The sequence below is a fragment of the Ambystoma mexicanum genome, chromosome 6p, assembly GCF_040938575.1.
Source record: "Ambystoma mexicanum isolate Mex_15411 chromosome 6p, UKY_AmexF1_1, whole genome shotgun sequence".
NCBI classification, from domain to species: Eukaryota; Metazoa; Chordata; class Amphibia; order Caudata; family Ambystomatidae; genus Ambystoma; species Ambystoma mexicanum.
In genome coordinates, this window is record NC_090935.1 from 65,288,150 (window position 1) to 65,309,580 (window position 21,431).

Sequence of the window (21,431 nt, forward strand, 5' to 3'; positions counted from 1 at the left end):
TCAGAGATACCTTCAACAAAGACCAATAAGCAAGACATGCTCAGAGACTACACACTAACCAATAGGCCAAACTCTGGGAAGAGATATTAATCACCTAGAAATGCAGAAAGAAAAGACAGTAATGTCTATTCTCTGAGCATGTCTGTTAGTGTCTTTCTCTGTTCACGCCTGTTGAGTCCTTTTTCTGCTAATGTCTATTAGTGTCTCTTCCCTGAGCATCCCAACTGATTGGTGACTCTTCCTTGCGCTTCTACTAGTATCTCGTTTCTACGCATGCTTCGCTGATTTTTCCTCTTCTCGCATGACTTGCTGAAAGTGTCGCTTTTCTGCGCATGTCTGTAAGTTCCTCTTCTATGCGCATGCTTTCTTGCCGTGGAGCTTTTCTGCGCATGTCTCTTAGTTCATGTTCTCAGTGCATGCCTTGCTGGTGTAGCGCTTTCCTGCGCATGTCCGTTAGTGCCTCTTTTCTGCGCATGCATGTCTAATCATCCGTGAAAACCCTCCGTAGATTTCCAGTAACCGAACCTATCTTGCGCATGCGCTGTCTGGCCTGCTGAGATGAAGGTCTGGCGGGTTTAGCATGCGGTATTATTCTCTTTCTGGAGACTCCTTCTGTGTCTAATTTAAAAATGCAAGCGCAACATTTCCCAATGGAAAATAGAGCTCAAGCTATGAAGGGTTAATTGCATCATACATTGCTGTTGGTGAGTAACATGCGGCTACCTCATCTTTCTGTCGTGGGAATTGTTTTGAGAGCATATGTATTGTCTCTGCTTTATCATTTAAACTGTCCCATTATTTTCCTGTGTGTGTGATTAATTTTGGAGGTTGTGCAAGGGGAGGAGACAGGCAGCCTTCTCTTTGGACAGTCTCATTTTATGTGAATGTCTTGTATTAATGTACATCTGTCTTATTGTAGAAGAAATAACCATAAGGTAACGTTTACTTTCTCCAGGCCTGGATACACTGTTTCTGCTTCTCTGTTCAGGAGAAAGAAGCACAGGCTATGCAAGGTAAATAACTGCTGTTTTTTTTTTATACGCTGTTCACATGTCGTTCCTTGCTTCTACGTGCCCTTGTCCCCGTGTTCCCATCTCTCACTTCTCTTCCCCGCCCAGGCCCTCCACCCTCTTCTCCCCAGAAGTGTTAACCCGGTGGCTCAGTGGACTGAAGCAGCCACTACGAGAATCTATCAGTGTTTGACCTCATGGTCACCATTTCTGATCTCTACAGGTGCACTCAGTCCTTCCTCCTTACAACGTGGATAGAATGAGCACCATTAAGTTGGGCCACACTGAACATCTTTTAACTGTGTGTAGCACAAAGCTACCCCACTGAGGGCGAACATGCTCCCTACAAATACACTCATGCAACTTTAATACCTCTGTTTCTTCCTAGCGGCCTCAGTGGGCAAGTTGTTTTTTGACTCCTAAATAAATTAGCCAAATTGCATGGTTTTGTTTTTTATTTTGCGACTTGTATGCTTGATAATGCTAAACACAAGACCACAAAGCTTTCCTGAAGGGGCGAGGCGTGAGTGGTTGTCCTTCCAAATCACCTGGTAAAGAGGGGTTGATGGTTAAGCCTTGAGGAGGATGGAGTTGTATTAAATAGAGCACCAGATGCGCTGGTTGGCAGGTGACGTCACCTTAGACCTCTGGGTGTGCACTGTGTCTAAGCATGGAAAGGTGTAGCTTGAGCATGGTTACTGGGGCATTCTCATTTGTGAAGGGAATGTAGCTCGAGCATGGTTACTGGGGCATTTTCAGTTGTGAAGGGAATGTGTAACTTGCGCATGGTTGCTGGGGCATTCTCAGTTGTGAAGGGAATATGTAACTTGCGCATGGTTGCTGGGGCATTCTCAGTTGTGAAGGGAATGTGTAACTTGCGCATGGTTGCTGGGGCATTCTCAGTTGTGAAGGAAATGTGTAACTTGCGCATGGTTGCTGGGACATTCTCAGTTGTGAAGGGAATGTGTAGCTTGAGCATGGTTACTGGGGCATTTTCAGTTGTGAAGGGAATGTGTAACTTGCGCATGGTTGCTGGGGCATTCTCAGTTGTGAAGGGAATGTGTAACTTGCGCATGGTTGCTGGGGCATTCTCAGTTGTGAAGGAAATGTGTAACTTGCGCATGGTTGCTGGGACATTCTCAGTTGTGAAGGGAATGTGTAGCTTGAGCATGGTTACTGGGGCATTTTCAGTTGTGAAGGGAATGTGTAACTTGCGCATGGTTGCTGGGGCATTCTCAGTTGTGAAGGGAATGTGTAACTTGCGCATGGTTGCTGGGGCATTCTCAGTTGTGAAGGGAATGTGTAACTTGCGCATGGTTGCTGGGGCATTCTCAGTTGTGAAGGAAATGTGTAACTTGCGCATGGTTGCTGGGACATTCTCAGTTGTGAAGGGAATGTGTAGCTTGAGCATGGTTGCTGGGGCATTTTCGGCTGTGAAGGGAATGTGTAGCTTGCGCATGGTTACTGGGGCATTCTCAGTTGTGAAGGGAATGTGTAACTTGCGCATGGTTATTGGGGCATTCTCAGTTGTGAAGGGAATGTGTAGCTTGAGCATGGTTGCTGGGGCATTCTCAGTTGTGAAGGGAATGTGTAACTTGCGCATGGTTACTGGGGCATTCTCAGTTGTGAAGGGAATGTGTAGCTTGAGCATGGTTATTGGGGCATTCTCAGCTGTGAAGGGAATGTGTAACTTGCGCATGGTTGCTGGGGCATTTTCAGCTGTGAAGGGAATGTAGCTCGAGCATGGTTACTGGGGCATTCTCAGTTGTGAAGGGAATGTAGCTCGAGCATGGTTATTGGGGCATTCTCAGCTGTGAATGGAATGTGTAACTTGCGCATGGTTGCTGGGGCATTTTCAGCTGTGAAGGGAATGTGTAGCTTGAGCATGGTTATTGGGGCATTCTCAGCTGTGAAGGGAATGTGTAGCTTGAGCATGGTTGCTGGGGCATTCTCAGTTGTGAAGGGAATGTGTAGCTTGAGCATGGTTATTGGGGCATTCTCAGCTGTGAAGGGAATGTGTAGCTTGAGCATGGTTGCTGGGGCATTCTCAGTTGTGAAGGGAATGTGTAGCTTGAGCATGGTTGCTGGGGCATTCTCAGCTGTGAAGGGAATGTGTAGCTTGAGCATGGTTGCTGGGGCATTCTCTGTTGTGAAGAGAATGTGTAGCTTGAGCATGGTTGCTGGGGCATTCACAGTTGCGAAGGGAATGTGTAGCTTGAGCATGGTTGCTGGGGCATTCACAGTTGCGAAGGGAATGTGTAGCTTGAGCATGGTTGCTGGGGCATTCTCAGTTGTGAAGGGAATGTGTAGCTTGAGCATGGTTACTGGGGCATTTTCACTTGCGAAGGGAACGTGTAGTTTGAGCATGGTTGCTGGGGCATTCACAGTTGTGAAGGGAATGTGTAGCTTGAGCATGGTTGCTGGGGCATTCACAGTTGCGAAGGGAATGTGTAGCTTGAGCATGGTTGCTGGGGCATTCACAGTTGCAAAGGGAATGTGTAGCTTGAGCATGGTTGCTGGGGCATTCTCATTTGTGAAGGGAATGTGTAGCTTGAGCATGGTTGCTGGGGCATTCTCAGTTGTGAAGGGAATGTGTAGCTTGAGCATGGTTGCTGGGGCATTCACAGTTGCGAAGGGAATGTGTACCTTGAGCATGGTTGCTGGGGCATTCTCAGTGGTGAAGGGAACGTGTAGCTTGAGCATGGTTACTGGGGCATTCTCAGTGGTGAAGGAAACGTGTAGCTTGAGCATGGTTGCTGGGGCATTCACAGTTTTGAAGGGAATGTGTAGCTTGAGCATGGTTACTGGGGCATTCTCAGTGGTGAAGGAAACGTGTAGCTTGAGCATGGTTGCTGGGGCATTCTCAGTTGTGAAGGGAACGTGTAGCTTGAGCATGGTTACTGGGGCATTCTCAGTGGTGAAGGAGAGGTGTAGCTTGAGCATGGTTGCTGGGGCATTCTCAGTTGTGAAGGGAATGTGTAGCTTGAGCATGGTTGCTGGGGCATTCACAGTTGCGAAGGGAATGTGTAGCTTGGGCATGGTTGCTGGGGCATTCTCAGTTGTGAAGGGAATGTGTAGCTTGAGCATGGTTACTGGGGCATTTTCACTTTCGAAGGGAACGTGTAGCTTGAGCATGGTTACTGGGGCATTCCCAGTTGTGAAGGGAATGTGTAGCTTGAGCATGGTTGCTGGGGCATTCTCAGTTGTGAAGGGAATGTGTAGCTTGAGCATGGTTGCTGGGGCATTCTCAGTGGTGAAGGGAACGTGTAGCTTGAGCATGGTTACTGGGGCATTCTCAGTGGTGAAGGAAACGTGTAGCTTGAGCATGGTTGCTGGGCCATTCTCAGTTGTGAAGGGAATGTGTAGCTTGAGCATGGTTACTGGGGCATTATCAGTGGTGAAGGAAACGTGGGGCATTCTCAGTTGTGAAGGGAACGTGTAGCTTGAGTATGGTTACTGGGGCATTCTCAGTTGTGAAGGGAACGTGTAGCTTGAGCATGGTTGCTGGGGCATTCTCAGTTGTGAAGGGAATGTGTAGCTTGAGCATGGTTGCTGGGGCATTCTCAGTTGTGAAGGGAATGTGTAGCTTGAGCATGGTTACTGGGGCATTTTCACTTTCGAAGGGAACGTGTAGCTTGAGCATGGTTACTGGGGCATTCTCAGTTGTGAAGGGAATGCGTAGCTTGAGCATGGTTGCTGGGGCATTCTCAGCTGTGAAGGGAATGTGTAGCTTGAGCATGGTTACTGGGGCATTCTCACTTGTGAATGGAACGTGTAGTTTGAGCATGGTTACTGGGGCATTTTCACTTGCGAAGGGAACGTGTAGCTTGAGCATGGTTACTGGGGCATTCTCAGTTGTGAAGGGAATGTGTAGCTTGAGCATGGTTGCTGGGGCATTCACAGTTGTGAAGGAAACGTGTAGCTTGAGCATGGTTGCTGGGGCATTCTCAGTGGTGAAGGGAAAGTGTAGCTTGAGCATGGTTGCTGGGGCATTCTCAGTTGTGAAGGGATTGTGTAGCTTGAGCATGGTTACTGGGGCATTCTCAGTTGTGAAGGAAATGTGTAGCTTGAGCATGGTTGCTGGGGCATTCTCAGTTGCGAAGGGAACGTGTAGCTTGAGCATGGTTGCTGGGGCATTCTCAGTTGCGAAGGCAACATGTAGCTTGAGCATGGTTACTGGGGCATTCTCACTTGTGAAGGGAATGTCAGCTTGAGCATGGTTGCTGGGGAATTCTCAGTTGCGAAGGGAACGTGTAGCGAGCATGGTTACTGGGGCATTCTCAGTTGCGAAGGGAACGTGTAGCTTGAGCATGGTTGCTGGGGCATTCACAGTTGCGAAGGGAATGTGTAACTTGAGCATGGTTACGGGGCATTCTCAGTTGTGAAGGTAATGTGTAGCTTGAGCATGGTTTCTGGGGCATTCTCAGTTGCGAAGGTAACATGTAGCTTGAGCATGTTTACTGGGGCATTCTCACTTGTGAAGGGAATGTCAGCTTGAGCATGGTTGCTGGGGAATTCTCAGTTGCGAAGGGAACGTGTAGCGAGCATGGTTACTGGGGCATTCTCAGTTGCGAAGGGAACGTGTAGCTTGAGCATGGTTGCTGGGGCATTCACAGTTGCGAAGGGAATGTGTAACTTGAGCATGGTTCCGGGGCATTCTCAGTTGTGAAGGTAATGTGTAGCTTGAGCATGGTTTCTGGGGCATTCTCAGCTTTGAAGGAAATGTGTAGCTTGAGCATGGTTACTGAGACATTCTCAGCTGTGTAGGGATTGTGTAGCTTGAGCATGGTTGCTGTGGCATTCTCAGTTGTGAAGGGTATGTGTAGCTTGAGCATGGTTCCTGGGTCATTCTCAGTTGTGAAGGTAATGTGTAGCTTGAACATGGTTGCTGGGGCATTTTCAGTTGTGAAGGGAATGTGTAGCTTGAGCATGGTCGCTGGGGCATTCTCAGTTGTGAAGGGAATGTGTAGCTTGAGCATGGTCGCTGGGGCATTCTCAGTTGTGAAGGGAATGTGTAGCTTGAGCATGGTCGCTGGGGCATTCTCAGTTGTGAAGGGAATGTGTAGCTTGAGCATGGTCGCTGGGGCATTCTCAGCTGTGAAGGGAAGGTGTAGCTTGAGCATGGTCGCTGGGGCATTCTCAGTTGTGAAGGGCATGTGTAGCTTGAGCATGGTTGCTGGGGCATTCTCAGTTGTGAAGGGCATGTGTAGTTTGAGCATGGTTACTGGGGGATTTTCAGTTGTGAAGGGAATGTGTAGTTTGAGCATGGTTGCTGGGGCATTCTCAGCTGTGAAGGGAATGTGTAGCTTGAGCATGGTTGCTGGGGCATTCTCAGTTGTGAAGGGAATGTGTAGCTTGAGCATGGTTACAGTGATATTCTTAGTTGTGAGGGGAATGTGTAGCCTGCGCATGGTTACTGTGATATTCCCAGTTTTGAGGGGAATGTGTAGCTTGAGCATGGTTGCTGGGGCATTCTCAGTTATGATTGGCTCCCAGATAGCTGCTGCCAATACCTACCTCAGTTTCTCAGCTATTGTAGATAATAACGCAGCCAATATACTCTTCTGTCCACTGAGAAGTCGGCCCCAAGTCCACTTCCATCCATGCTTCACCAATGAGTTACGGCTGAGAGAAGCTCAAGGAAACATTGCACATACTCCAAACATCTTTTATGGGATGTATTGAAAGGTTATCATTCAGCCCCCTGGGCAGCTCATCAAGGGGAGGTTGCTCAGAGCATATTCATCACCTGGACACTTGTACATAGATATACCAACAACCAAGCTCTTACCATTTACTACACATACCTCCCCTAATTCTGCAAAAAGTGCAGATGGGGACATTTTGTTCTTTTGTTGGCATAAACAGGCCGCAGGTTTATTATCACAACATACTAAACACTACATGTTTGTCATCACTGCAAAACCAAACTTTGTAAAATTGTTCTCCAGGTGCGGCGACCAGCCGACTGCTCCATCTCAACCTTGCTTCCCCCATTTTCCAACCAAGTCCACTCTAGGCCAAAAGCTCTCCCAACCGTTATTGTCTGCGCCCCACCTGCCCTTGCAGGTGATCCTGGGCTGGAGGAGTGCAGTTCTTGCCGGGGAAGCAGGAAGCAGAGCCCTCTTAGATACCTCCAGCGCCCTTGCTGCTAGGTCTCAGAGGAGCGCTGATCCCGGGAGCAGCGAAAACACCTCTTGCTTCCCCACTGCTCGTTTGTAGTACCTACAGTGTCACTGGTCGCTAAAACCCTGCCCCATCATCCTGTGACAGTGAAGACTTTGTTTCCCTTGCTGTAGCCTTCCCTATGTAGGGTGGGTGGGAGGAAAAACAGCTCCTGGACTCCTCTGCGTCGATTCAGTGAGAAAATATGATGCTGCCCGGCGTCCTGAGCCTCCTTACATTCCTGGCTCACCTTTGTTTCCCATTCGCAGGCTTTTGCTGCTGTTTGGCGGGCATCCATCCCCCTCTTCTTTTCACGGGCTGATGCCCAGTTTTTGCAGGCTTTGCTCACCTCCTAACACTTATCCAAGTGGAAGTAAGGAGGACGCTGCCCTGTTATCTGCCATTCCTGCAGGTGCCCTTGTGCTATTTGGTGAACTACAAACATTGCACTCACTGTTATGATAATACAGTTATTCTGCACCTCTCCTGCAAACAATCAGCATTTCACATTGGCGCATTTCCTTCTTGGGTAATCTGGCCCCAGGGCCTCTAACTGTACTTTGATTTCAGAAGACTGAAATCATTGACACAGTCTGCCCAGAAGCTACTCGCCCCTCAATGCCACAAAGTAATTCCTCCTGTGGGCATATTTTTTATAACTAAAATGAATCCTAAAACAAATGCAATGGAAACAATTATAAGCTGGTTGTTTTGGCGGAAATGTGTCGCTCCCTCATATCTGATAGGATTCCTGTCCCCCACTTTCACTTAACCAGTATTCGGGAAGCTGCTGTCACTCAGGCGCTGAGCAAACTGAAGCCCACAGAGTCAATGCATGATGTGATCCCGGGTGCAGTCTTATGCTGAGTGCATAACCCTGTTTGTATTTGATGTATGTAATGGCTCCCTGCAGAGTGGTGCTGCTCCTGCCACCTTGCATATTTCACTGATCAAGTATCTGTTGAAGAAAGCTACCCAATATCTCAAAGTTCATGGTAACCATGGCCCTCTTAGTATTGTCTCTTCCTCTGGCTGCCATCTTGCTGTAGGAAGCGGTCAAACTACCGCCAGTTCGCCTTGAAGGACAGCACCTTCTCTGCTTTTTTCAATCCGGTTTAGGGTTTCGACATGGCACAGAACCTGCCCTGGTGGAGGTTTGTGGGCAAGTTGTTGGCCATGGATTATTCAGGGGTGCCATCTTTATTGGTGCTCTTGGTCTTTTCTGTGACCTTCAGTACTATTGTCATATTTGTTCGTGGTTGCTTAATGAGACCTGGAGTCAATGAGGTGGTTTTATTGCTTCTGGGATGTAGGTTCCTCAGTAGTGCTCCTTGGGAGCCATTCATCAGCTTAACCCATATGCATGCGTGGTGTACACCATGGACCACTTACATTGTCCATCTCAGCAAGTATCTATATGTATCCTCTCCTATAGCTCACCTTTTTCTTCACTTGGGTTGTCATTCATATGACTAGGACCCCTAGGTTTACCTGGCTATGAATGGTGGCCCAGATCGACTGGAAGACTTATCCACATGCCTTGCACTGGGAACCAATACAAGTGCATTAATTACAGTTGATGCCAAAAAAGTATCTCGAATATTTTATTTTGATGGTGTGCCTACTGGCTTATAACAGAATGTCGCAGTCCAGCCTTCTTGCTGTCCCTCCTAATAAAGTTCAGTTAAAGAAAAGTAAAATGTTTTCTTGTTTTATTAGTTGCTGGGCAGCCTTTGGTGGGAGAGGTTTAATTCTTTGCAAAAGCTGTAGTTCGTCACCCCATTGTCAGAACCATGCCCTCCATGTACTTTGACTACCCCTCTCTTTAAGTCCTGTATGGGTCACAGGTGAAGATAAAGGTTAACCTGTACAATTTGTTAGTAAGGTTATCGCCTTTTTGGGGAAATTACAAAAAAATTACAAAAAAATGCAAAAAAATGCAGCTAAGTACAAAAAATTCTATCTTTTTAATAGTCACAAAAATACCTAAAAACATTACAAACTTAACAAAACATAGCAAACTCAATACATTTTCAATTAAAACATTTAGTCATCATTCATCTATTCTAACATGGGAATACTACAACTTAAACAGCTTTGTGCATAACAGTGAGTCAAGATATGCATTAGTGACAGGGGAAAAAAACATTAGATTTTCCCTTTAGCAGTCGACATATGTTTCGGCCCTTTGTAGTGTACCACCTCTGTCAACAGTGATCACTAAGATAAATATTGGGCCATCTTCAGGACAAATGGTTACTTTGTGGTAGATTATTCTTGTTCCCCATTGGGCACACTAGCACATCTAAAAGGATAAATATACATGTATTAATGTATGGAAAAGAAATAGAAGAGTTGCAATTCCCAACTGGATAGAATCAAGGCGATGGCTAGGTTACACTGTTCTAGACTCGCACACTAAACCCACCTATGGTCCATAGAATGAAGTTAGGACTATTGAGCTTGGTCAGACTCTCGGATGTGGCCGGGTATTGCCATCTCTGGTCTTGGTTCCTATAGTTAATTAGAAACGACCATTATTTAGTGTTATGTTACTGCTACTACAGGCTATTTATTAAGTGAACTAAATTGACTTACAGATTAGCAACTTCTGTGGCTTTGTTTTCGAGGTTGGTCTTTGTATTTCTGTATTTCACTTGGTACCATTCATTGGCAGGACATGCACCGTTATTCTGGTGGTTATAGTGCTGCCTAAATCAAAGGAGAAAAGAAACTCGCTGTTTAATGGATATATTACAGCATGTTAGAATAGTCATCATTCTTTTATGGCTTTGTTGTTGCTGTGGTTATTTAAACGTGGACTGTGGGCCACGGGCTGTTTGCAATTTATGAAAGCCTGTGCTTTAATTTAGTCGGCTTACAATTTTCTCAAGCGGCAGTCAAAGCGCCTTTTGCATTATGACTTGTGAAAATCTAAAGGATATAGCCAAAAGATGCATGACATGGCTATGGTTAATTGTTCTATTTTCTGTAGTTATTTTGAATGTACTGCTGTCACGAATTACAAAGATAGACAATGTGCAAGCATTGGGCACCGTGTTCACCGCCTTGCAACCTGCAGTTTGACTTATGCATGTTTATTTAAAATGCACGTGTTTCTATGACCTGTTGTAATCAGTGCCGTTGGTGTCAGGTTTTACGAGCAGGCTTATCAGTCATTGTGATCACTGTGCCATGCTGACAGTGCGGTTGAGGCTTGTATGATTTAAACCTCTGAATTGATTAAAGCTATTCTAACGCTTACCTTGATCTGTGTTGTTTATGTCCGAGTGAAAGCTGGAAGTCTGCGAGACCGGAAAAAGCTCGTTCTGCAGGGTAATGGTGTGTTTTTGAATCGAGTCACGTGATAAGAGACCCGTGCTTGCCTAACATTTGTAGCCATTAGGACGTGACTATAGGGCTGCTGGAACTTGTAGTCAAGGGCCAAAAAAGGCCATGTTTTCTATTATTGCAAATAGAAAAACGGCCGTATGAGTGACACCTTTTGTAATGTTGCACCTGGTAATATGATATACTCAAGTGATTTATAACAGCTACTGGCATCATATATTAAAAAATGCCTTTTGTATTACCCGGTTGTGCCGCAGTTATATTGGGTAATTTTGCACTTGCATGGCCCCCTTTCGTTTAATTTCAAAAAGTGAGACTTATAGATTGTGTTATCGGTCTTGCAATAGTGTGTAGGGAAAAGGAGTGTTTCTTTGTATTGGTGGTCTGTTTAGTGTTGCTGTGTTAGAGACCGCCAACTCCTTTTATTATGCAGAACGCAGCCTGGCCTTCATTATCTAGCATTTGATATGTCCACGGGCCATTGTTTTTTGGCGCCTAAGCGATATTTGTATAAGGGGAGATGTACTCTATCCTTCCAAGATTGTGGCTGAAAGTCGACATGCACTATAGGTTGTGCTATAAGTTGCTACGTGGCAGTCATGGGGTCCTACTTGTACGGGTTTTTTGTATTTACTTCAGAGTTAGGGATCTTGATACTGGACAGCTAGTTCTAGCAAGCACCCTTTATAAAAGGGAACCTCCAGATATAACCACCCATCAAAAGGTTGAATGGGGGTGGCTTCAAAGGAATGTATTCCATTCTATGGCAATGTTCAGGCCGTATTTAACCGTATCTAAATTGTGAATCCATTTCTGCTCGCATCTTGTGAGCTCGAGATCCATATTACCTCCTCTGGGGGAGGGTTTGATGACCTGTATGACAACACCATAGTAGATCTGTACATTTATGTTGTTGTTGAATGTAATGGGCCACTAAGGGTTTATTGTCAATTTCATTCCGAATACAGGATTTGTGTTCACAGATTCTTTGACGTACCTGTCGTTTGGTCTTCCCTATATATACTAGGTCACAGGGGCATTTTATGGCATATACGGCAGTTGGTAAATGTCTTTAGCTGTACTATGGTGTTGCGTAATTGAATACTTTTCATAATGGTGGTCTGTGCACAGACTGAGCATTTGCCACAACGGTGATGCCCCACAACTGGTGGTAGGCCCCAGAGTTGTGTCTGGGTAATCACAGCCTTGGGCGCAACAGGATAAGTGTGAACCAAGGTATCTTTGATGTTACATTGTCTTTTGAAGGCAAAACGAGGCATAAGGGGATTAAAATCTTCAGTTTTTATCATGTACCAGTGTTTTTTAATGATCTTTCTAAGATGGTTGCTTATAGGACTATATGTGCTTACACATGTTATTTTTTCCTCTTCCTTACGCCGGTGCGTGGACTCTAGGCAAGCCATCCTATTACTATGCAATGCTCTTTTATATGCCCGGTGGATTGTCTTTTTCGGATAGCCTCTATCTTGTAACCTTTTTTTAAAAAATTTTCCATGTTGTTTGTACGTCTCAACTTGTGTACAGTTTCTGCGAATCCGCAGAAACTGCCCGTAGGGAAGTCCTTCTTTTAAACTCAGCGGATGAAAGCTGTGATAACTGAGCAATGTGTTTTTGTCTGTGGGCTTCCTGTATAAGATTGTTTCTATACTTCCCGTATCAGTTTTTTGTATTTGAAGATCCAGGAACGGTATGGTATGCAGGTCAGTGTGTATTGTGAACTGTATATTAGAGTTTTGCGCATTAAGCCATTCATGGAACTTTGTCAAGTTGTCAGATGTGTCTCTCCAGATCATATAAATGTCGTCAATGTACCGTAGCCATGTTATAATCGATGCAGAGAAAGGGTTAGAAGAATCAAAAATACATTGTTCTTCAAGGTCATCCATATATAAATTTGCCAAATCTGGAGCAAAAGTTGCTCCCATGCGTGTGCCTTTTAGTTGGTTGTAAAAACGTCCATTATATAGAAAAAAATTCTCTGTTAGAGCGAATCTAATGCATTCTAAAATGAATGCAGTGGGGACACTGTTGAGTGTTCTAGTACGTCTGTCTAAGTATTTTGCCATCACCTTCAAGCAATCCTGTTGTGGGATACTGGTGTAAAGACTAACCACATCCAAGGTCACCAAGATGTCTGATGGACTGAGTTGAAAAGTCTCCAATTTTTTTAACATATTGGTAGTGTCTTTGACATATGATTTCATTTGGGACACAAAGGGTCTTAAGAACCAATCTGAATAGACTGAAAGCGGCTCAAGAATAGAGTTTATCGCCGCTACAATAGGTCTACCGGGGGGTGTTTTTTCATTTTTATGAATTTTTGGAAGGATGTAGAAAGCCGGAATGGTAGGTTGTGTATTGACCAAAAAGTCTTTTTCTTCCGGATCTATCCATCCTTCATCCATTGCATGTTTCATGAGACTACTTATCTCATCTTGGAGCCTTGGTGTGGGATCTTGCGCCAGTTCCCTATATGCAGTTTTATCATTGAGATGTTTCATTGCTTCTATTTCATATGCTTCTTTGCCCCATAACACTATTCCGCCCCCTTTGTCTGCAGGCTTGATTATAAATAAGTCGTTGGACTGTAAAGATTTTAGAGCCTCTCTCTCAGCCTTTGTGAGATTGTCTCTCGAGTTGTTTTTGGTTTTTATCATACTTTGGATTTCGTGAGAAATTCTTTGTTCAAACGCTAGTATCGCTGGACTGACCATTGCGTTTGTAGGTGTAAACTTGGAAGGCGGTTTTAGACCTGTAATGGACGGTTCTTTTCTCGATGGTGTCGAGTTCCTAAAGAAATATTTTAGTCGTATTGTCCTATAAAACTTTTGAAGTTCTATTTCTGTCTCGAAGGATTTTGCCCTAGTAGTTGGAACGAAAGACAAACCTTTAGAAAGGACACTAATTTCCGTGGAAGAAAGGGTGTGTGAAGTTAAATTGAAGATCGGTACTACCAAGTTGGAGGTGGGCCCTGCCAATTCCTGGTATTCATCCGGGGTGGTCCTGGATTCTTGTTGCGGCCGCGTTTGCCCCGGCCCCGAAAAAATTGGGGCGGGGGTCCTGCTTGGCTAGTATCTGAACCGCTACTTGAGGAGGCATTTGAGGAGTTGGAAAAATTGACAAATTGTTTGTTCCTATTGCCTGCATTATATGTTCGACCTTGGTTGGCCTTCTGTAGGTCTTCATAATAACTTTCTACAAGATAAGGGTACGTTTTTGTCTCCTTATATTGTTCAACGTCTTTCTTCAACTTCCAAATTTTTTTGTCTAAAGTAAATTTTTTGAATTTACTTATTTCATCTTCAATCTTTTCTAAAGTTTCTTTAATATCTTTGATGGTTTTGTCTCGTTTGATTTTGTCTTCTAAAGCTGCAATTTCTATTTTTTGTAGGTCTGCTTCTTCTTCTGCCGTATCTATGATTAGTATCAATAGATCCCTTGAACACTTATTGCTTACCCCACTAAACTTGCTTTTAAACTTTGAGTTATTCGTGAATACTCTGGGGATGTTTCTGATTTGCAAGCCCTCTGGTATTGTGCCTGCTTTCAGATATGCCAGCATAAGTTGGCCATGGGACTCAGTACGTATCAATTTCTTCTTTTTTTGAGTCAAAAGATCTGCATCATTGGATTGTGGTGTAGAAGCTGCCTTTTCAATATTGTCTCCTAATAGTGATGGCAGACTCATAATTTTTTGATAATATTCATCGGAAAAGGAAACCAAATTTCCACTGTCCATTTTGACGGTTCTCAGATCACTGATATACGTTACGGACACGGTTGAACCCAACAACCAAGGGTTGTCCTAAATAGGTATATATAAATGGGTAATCCCTATTTTTTGTTAACGGGGGGTCAAAACTGTAAGAAGGGATTCTCTATGACGGAAAATTTTATGAAAAAACAGATCGACTACCCCTCTCTTTAAGTCCTGTATGGGTCACAGGTGAAGATAAAGGTTAACCTGTACAATTTGTTAGTAAGGTTATCGCCTTTTTGGGAAAATTACAAAAAAATTACAAAAAAATGCAAAAAAATGCAGCTAAGTACAAAAAATTCTATCTTTTTAATAGTCACAAAAATACCTAAAAACATTACAAACTTAACAAAACATAGCAAACTCAATACATTTTCAATTAAAACATTTAGTCATCATTCATCTATTCTAACAGGGGAATACTACAACTTAAACAGCTTTGTGCATAACAGTGAGTCAAGATATGCATTAGTGACAAGGGAAAAAAACATTAGATTTTCCCTTTAGCAGTCGACATATGTTTCGGCCCTTTGTAGTGTACCACCTCTGTCAACAGTAATCACTAAGATAAATATTGGGCCATCTTCTGTACAGGTTAACCTTTATCTTCACCTGTGACCCATACAGGACTTAAAGAGAGGGGTAGTCGATCTGTTTTTTCATAAACTTTTCCGTCATAGAGAATCCCTTCTTACAGTTTTGACCCCCCGTTAACAAAAAATAGGGATTACCCATTTATATATACCTCCATGTACTTTGGGCAGCTTCCTGAGGCCATACCCTGGAAAAATTGATGAAAGGCGATAGCTGGTGGCATATGGATCTGCTTTAGGATTGAAGTGGGCAGTGTATCTGATGATAGGTGTGGGTAGTGGCCATACCCACATACTGTAACCAGCGACCCATGTCCCAACAATGTGGGTATGCCCCAGGCAAAGTTGCCACTAGGCATGGACCCATAGTGGGGTTAAAGTGCTTACAGTGCCTGGCCAGTTGTTCACTTTGCGCGGATTTATTGGTTCTGGAATATGTTAAAAGGCCATATACTGAGCAAAGTGCCCACTGGCAATGTTTGCAGGCCGTGGCTGGTGGCATACCCATGGACAATGGTGGTACTCTAGCCAATGGGCATGCACATTTCCCACTGGCCGTGTCTGCAGATCATGGTCGGAGGACCACTGACCTTTAATGGGGATACAGTGGTCATTGGGCCTTGGCACATGCCAGTCCCAACGGCCTCTTTGGGTATCTTAGGGGGGGTGCAGAACTGGTAACTTACTGAGCTCCTGCCCTGAGTCTTTGTGCCTCTGGGTGAGTGGAAAACGCACTCCATTCAAACATGTCAACATCTTCCATGTTATTCTGAAGATGCATATTTTGTCCATTAATTTGGCCATCTGAATCATGTACTACTGTCCCACGAGTACCTAACTTATCTCGCCCTCCTATCTCCAAACACACTTGAGCACTCTTGACATACACAATTCTGTAAAACGTCCAGTGAACTACTCGCGTGCCATTTGATTATTTGAGAAGGATGGCAGTCAGGATGGCACCCAGTGATTTGCTTTTGAATCTTTTATTTATTATTCGCATTTAGTTTTTCCGTTAGGCTAATTTAATTTGTGACTAGGATCGCTTCCGTGCCATTATTGACTTCAGTTTGCATTCTCACCTTAGTTTTTATTTTATTGTTTTAGTTTGTGGATTCAGTTGTTATCTCCTTGTAAGCATCACACCATACGCGGTTGAGGGAGCCTGCACTTACACTTGGCTGATGGACCTTACGGGACTCGCTGCCAGTGCTGCTTAGTCCGTTCTTAATTTCTTACCTCCACTCACTACGGCTCCATTAGTACGCTTTCTATCTCCTGTGACCTCGGACTCAGTGTGGGCATTTACTGGCTCTTAAGCTGAGGACCTCCTCTATTCAGCAGATCTCTTCATGAGACGGATGACAGTCCCAGATCCCCAGTGATTTGCTTTTAAATCTTGTATTCATTATTTGCATGTTTCCGTTAGGCTCATTTAGTTTGCCTCTCTGATCCCTTCCACGCTATTTTTGGCTTCAGGTTGCATTCATGCAGTTTGCAGGTTAGGTAGCATTTTTTCAATTACTGTGCTTCCTACGGCTCTTCCATCATTCAGTGTCCTGTGGACCGATTACTTTGTTCTTCCTTTTGCAATCCCCTTCTTGATTCCTAATGGTATTCCAGTTCAATCTCGGGAGCATATCATCTCTACAGAAATAAAAAATAAAGAATTGTTCTATTGAAACCTCAAATTTATCTCAGTAATCTCAGGCATTTAAGAATATTACCGATCAACTAGCACCCATGAGACCATTTAAACCACATGCTCATCCTTCAGATCCGTGGTTTTCATCTCATCTCGCTGAACCTTGTCTACAGCGTAGACAAGCGGAAAGAGAATGGTATTTTGACAATTCTCCTTTGGCTAGAACCTTCTTTTGAAAAACAACAGCAATATATCAGGAAGCTACATATGAGGCGAACCATCTTTACATTTCCGGCCAGATCCAACAGGCTCTCAATCTGTCTAGAGAACTGTTTAAAATTGTTCATACTCTCTCTGGTAGACTCACTTGATCCAACCCAGTTATGTCTTCAGATGCTGTGTGATTCTTTGTCAAATTTCTGTATTGACACACTTGATCTTATTCGTCAGAATATCTCATCTACCCTTTACTTTAAATATTTGAAATGCGCGGCCATGTGCTTACGGGCGCAACAGACATAAAAACACCCAGATACAAGAGCCAGGAACATTCCCCATTTCAAAAACCAGTAGAACAGGCTTCAAGTGAACAGGAGGGTCTTGAGTTTCCTTTTTAAGAGCTCAGTAGATTTCAGATATCTGAGCTCCAATGGTAATTTGTTCCAAGCCTTAGGGGCTGCAAGGTCCTTAGAAGCCTTCACTGTCCTACTTCTGTCAATAGACAATAGCTCCTGGTTTTTGGATCTCAAAGCTCTCCTATGGATTTTTTCAGTTAATAGATCCTGTAGGTAGGCCGGCATGACACCTTGCCTGCATTTGGGCGTGATTGTTAGCAGTCGAAACCGTATTCTTGACTCTACCGGGAGCCAGTGCAGAGCCCGTCTCTGAGATGACACATGGTCTCTTCTCCCGAGTCCCACAACCACACGAACTTCCCAGTTCTGGACAACCTGTAGCCTATTGCAATCAGTTTTGTTAATGCCCACAAGGAGGCTGCTGCATTAGTCCAGCTTAGCTCCAACAATTGCTCTTGCAATGGTTTCTGCATTCACTTTGGTGATGAAAGGTCTAAGGTGAGAAAGGAGCTTGATATAATAGGAGCTAGATGATATTACACTTCCAATGTAATCTTTCGTACTAAGGTGTGGATTGAAAATGACACCTAAAGTCTTGACCTTCTTCAGTGGAATACTTTTGGAATCACCAATATGAAAGCTTTCATATGTAGGGCCAAGTTTTTTAATCATATTCGGAGTACCAACTATTAGCAGCTCGGTCTTAGTTTATTACCATCGTATTCTCGATCAAGGCGTATATCCTATGGAGTTATGCTTCATCAATGTCGTGGATTCCAGAGATAGGGATGACACACTGCGTATCATCTGCGTAGTTAGTAAACATCACCCCCTCTTGAGCTAAGAGAGCAAAGAATGGGTCCGTAAAGATGTTATATAAGTAGGGGGAGATGCTCGCTCCCTGCAGGCCTCCCTATTTCAGTGTTAAAGGTGGTGCTACAGTCTCATCAATAGAAACTCACGGTTGCTCAGAAAGGACGAAGTCCATTGAGACGCTGCCGGTGATAAGTTGGCAACCTCCTTCAGCCTGGTTACCAAGATGGAATAGTCCACCAGGTCGAAGGCCGCCGACAAGTCAAGCAGCATCAACATTGAAGCCTCATTCTTATCCATTCGGCCGAGGAGCCTTGCCTTAAGTTCCAGGAGCGCAGTGTCTGTCCCGAACCCTGGTCTGAAGCCCGATTGAAATTTGATGAGGATAGGGAAGTTATTAAGGTGCTCTGCAATGTGGGTATAAGCCACCCGATCTAGAATGTTTAATAAGAATGGGGTATTACTAATGGGCCTATAATTAAGTGGTACGTCAGCCACAAGCCTGTTTTTCTTTTTTTTTTTTTTTTTTAGAATCAGGGTTATCCATGCCTTCTGAAGGTCTTGGGGAACAGAGCCCTCAGAGAAAGATACATTTACAAATTTGCAGATCGCTTCTATGAGCTTAGGAGGGCAAGTTTTAATTATGGTGGCCGAACAAGGGTCGGCCATACACTAGGTGACCTTTAACCGTTCCACTATAGTACCCAGTTCTGTAACTGATATAGCAGAAAAGCTAAATTGGGGAATAGTAGTGCCAGTAATGGAAGGACCGTTTTAGATCTGCTACTGGAATTTATCCCTCTTTCTTATTTTCAGTATCAACCCTGATATTAGTCAGCTTGCCCTGCAAGGCACCCTGCAAGGTGTCCTGAATGGCAGAGCACCATGCCCGATCTTTCAGCAACCGGGAGGAGTCTGGAAAATGCGTTGTTTATTGCTCCTTTTAAGATCTTAAAAACCTCTTGAATATCAGACTGCGCATTCTGCACTCTGGTGTCGAATAGGTTTTTTTTGGCTTCGATGAAGGCTAGCCTGTAGGACTTTGCAGCTCCTTTGTAGGCTGCCAGTGCTGGTGGAGTTGGATTAAGTTTCCAAGCATAGTAGAGTTTCGGGGTCAAGGCTTGATTTCGGAAGAGAACCAAACAGTACTTTTTTTCAAGTCCTTGCTTTTTCTCTGCTTTAGTGGGGCCAGAATATAAGAAATGTCATTGGTATTATTAGACAACAAACTTGCCATCTCATCGGTGGTTCTCTGTTCAGAGGAAACAATCAATGGACTCAACAGAGGCTCAATCCGTTCCACAGATATATTCCTCAAGTTTCATGACGACTTACACTTAACCTTACAGTTTTTACATTTCGTGGGACATTGTGCCTGCACTGTAAATAGTATAAAAGAGTGGTCGGACCACAGGCAAGGAGAAACTTCAATCTTCAGGATGGACACCCAGTCTAAGGTGTGCCCTAGACAATGGCGGTAGCCATGGTGCTTTTAGCACCATGGCTGCCTCCCATACCGTGTCCGAGTCCGGTCTTGTTCAATGGGGACTTACCGGTGCAGTCCGACCCTGGCGGGACCGGTAAGTCCCCATTGAACAAACCATTCCCCATTCCTATTTGAGCCCCCATAGGGCTCAATGGGAATGGGGAGGGCGCTAATAACGGACTTGCGAATGGCAAGGCCGTTATTAGTGCCCTGGTCCCTTAGCGGGACCCGTAAGGGACGTGTGGTCAGACAACACGTTCCTTACGGTTCCCTCCAAGGGACCTCGGAATCGGGCGGTAAGGGATTACTGGCACCGGTCTCCTTACCGGTGCCCGGTATCCCTTACTGCCCCACTCGTAATGACCCCCAATGTGTCAGTACCGTGATTTTTTGTTCAGAGCCTAAATCAGACAGGGCTACCTGCAAATCTGATGCCTTTTTATCTTCCTCATTACCCAACCAACAGATAAAATCACCTAACAATATAAAGTTTGTATTTGGTTTAAAAAAGAAAGAAGGAAGTTAGATAAGGCCATAAATAAATCTTCTGTACTGGAAGGAGGCCTGTATAGCATCAGAACATTAACAGTTGCTTCTGTATTCAAGCCTATCTTAATACATATGGACTCCATCCCGTCCAAGAAATGGCTGTTAACTTCCCAGATGGACAAGAAAGATCTAAAAATAAATGCAGCCTTGCCCCCTCACCCGTCCCTCCTGTCTTGGCGTAACATGCTGTAGCCCTCCAGAATAACATGATTCAAGGAGGGACCTGCTGTTACCCCAAGTTTCAGTAATGGCGTACACATCTATTTCATTGTGAACAATGAAGGTCGCAACATCTGTAGCGTGTTCCACCACAGATCTGGTGTTTAGCAATAAGCACCTGAGGTCAGAAACTGGAGAGATTCTATTAGCTTTCCCATGTGCAGTTTGGCTCCACAAACGGTTATCACGAATCAGTCTTTCTCTTGGTCCACTTTCTCTTTTGTTTGACAGAGTAATATTATTTGCCGGCTGTGCTGAACCCGTTGGCTTGTCTTGATTCTGGAATCAAGGATGATACTACGGTAGCAAGTGCACTTCCCCGCCTGCATTATCAATGCGGGAGGCCCTTGTGCACCATTGACCTCTGCTACGCCACACACCAGCTGTAGATCCCAGATTTATGTTTCCTTCTGTGGAGGCTTCGCGGGTTTGAATTGGAAAGGGCAAGGGCACTTCTCTCCTTGTCGTCCTTTCGATTCTCGCCGCCTAGCGTCTCCGTTTGAAATGCCGGTCTGGAATAGCTGCCTCCTCGTGCGGTAGGCCTTGCTTGTGGTGTGCTCTCACGCTCTGCCTTTTATCCCTGTGGGGAAGGTAAAGGGCCGTCGGGTGTGTGTGGTTACTGTCAATTGCCTGACTCTGCCTGACCCTTGTGTTTGGACATGACAGGTAAACATCTCTGGTGTTAGTCCGTTGTCTTTCACTGTGTAAGAAAGTGTTTGTGTTGGAAAGGGGGGGGTGGGTTTGAGCTTCTAAATATCCTACAGGGTAGTAGGGGGGAAAAGTGTTACAGGGAATGGGGTACCGCATCCCACCTGTCGGTGTCCCACTTCCACTCCCCGAAGACCCCTCCTCCCCCTGCATCCAGGTGATCCTCCCCCATTGATCCACCCCCAGGAACTGGATCCAATGGCTGTTTCCTGGCCACCTGGATGACTGATCTCCGTGGACCCACGGGTGAGACACCTTCAGGTTTCTCACACCACCCAACCAACCAAACATACAATGTCCTTCCCACTCCTATTTCATGAGCTCCCCACCTACCCCAATTGCCCCCCCCACACCCCAATTCGGAACTTCAAAGCTGCCCCTGGCCCATCCCCATTTACCCACCCAAGCTTCCCCTGGCTTTCAGCGCTCCCGTGTGGCCTCCCCCACCCACCTTGTAGTGCAGCATTGCATGATAATTGACTGGGCCCAAGACTAAATGTGGTCATCACTCCTGCAGCCACATTTTCACCAAGACCTGC

At 44.9% G+C, this 21,431-nt stretch overlaps 1 protein-coding gene across 1 annotated transcript in view; it reads left to right on the forward strand.

Annotated features, from left to right (window-relative positions):
- Window positions 1–464: 464 nt before the first annotated feature.
- LOC138511216 (zinc finger protein 182-like) overlaps window positions 465–21,431 on the forward strand; it is a 40,638-nt gene continuing 19,671 nt past the window's right edge. The window contains exons 1-2 of the mRNA XM_069626745.1: window positions 465–704; window positions 956–1,013. The gene's annotated coding sequence lies outside the window, so the exon portion shown is untranslated. The remainder of the gene's footprint in view (window positions 705–955; window positions 1,014–21,431) is intronic.